This window comes from Limulus polyphemus, unplaced genomic scaffold (assembly GCF_000517525.1).
Source record: "Limulus polyphemus unplaced genomic scaffold, Limulus_polyphemus-2.1.2 Scaffold891, whole genome shotgun sequence".
NCBI lineage: Eukaryota > Metazoa > Arthropoda > Merostomata > Xiphosura > Limulidae > Limulus > Limulus polyphemus.
This window is the reverse complement of record NW_013666501.1, coordinates 287,877-288,823: the sequence shown is the minus strand read 5'-3', so window position 1 is coordinate 288,823 and position 947 is coordinate 287,877. Positions and strand designations below refer to the sequence as shown.

General features: G+C 30.5%; 1 pseudogene; it reads right to left on the bottom strand.

Annotated features, from left to right (window-relative positions):
* Positions 1-947, bottom strand: part of LOC106461065 — a 100,714-nt pseudogene that overhangs the window by 21,618 nt on the left and 78,149 nt on the right.

Sequence of the window (947 nt, the reverse complement as noted above, 5' to 3'; positions counted from 1 at the left end):
GCCTTCTCTCTCTAGACTTTCGCTGCTAAATTAGGAACGGCTAGCGCAGATAGCCCTCGTGTAGCTTTGCGCGAAATTCTAACCAATCGTTAGATCAACTACTTTAAAATCTAATGGTTTAGTAAAATTTAAACAACGCGTAGCTATAACTTATTATATAGATAAAATTACTTAATAGATCATATATTTCATTATCCATCATTCCGTTTTAAGTTGCTTGCAGCCAGAAATAGAAGTGACCATGAAGAACGCGCGGTGGTTAAGAAATAGACTGTTTGAGCATAGAGGCCAAAGATTTCGTTCCTTTCTCACCAGAGGGAGGAAAATTGAAAAAAGAATCTGTGACGTAGAGGCCTAATGCATTCCTTGATTTCTCTTTTCAGTTTCACCTCTGGTAATAAATAAAAGAAATCTTTAACATATATATTCAAATATTAAACTGTTGGTCCGTTGTATAATATCGAATAGTGAATTCAATGAAATGTCATAACATTATTTACATACCTAAATTAATTTAGGGTACTACATGGTGAAGTAAAACAGACTCAAACACCATAAATATTATATAAACTTCACCATATAGTAACCTAAATTAATTTAGGGTATACTACATGGTGAAGTAAAACAGACTCAAACACCATAAATATTATATACACTTCATCATATAGTAATCTAAGTTAATTTAGGGTATACTATATGGTGAAGTAAAACAGACTCAAACACCATAAATATTATATACACTTCATCATATAGTAATCTAAATTAATTTAGGGTACTACATGGTGAAGTAAAACAGACTCAAACACCATAAATATTATATACACTTCATCATATAGTAATCTAAATTAATTTAGGTTACCATATGGTGAAGTAAAACAGACTCAAACACCATAAATATTATATAAACTTCACCATATAGTAACCTAAATTAATTTAGGGTATACTAT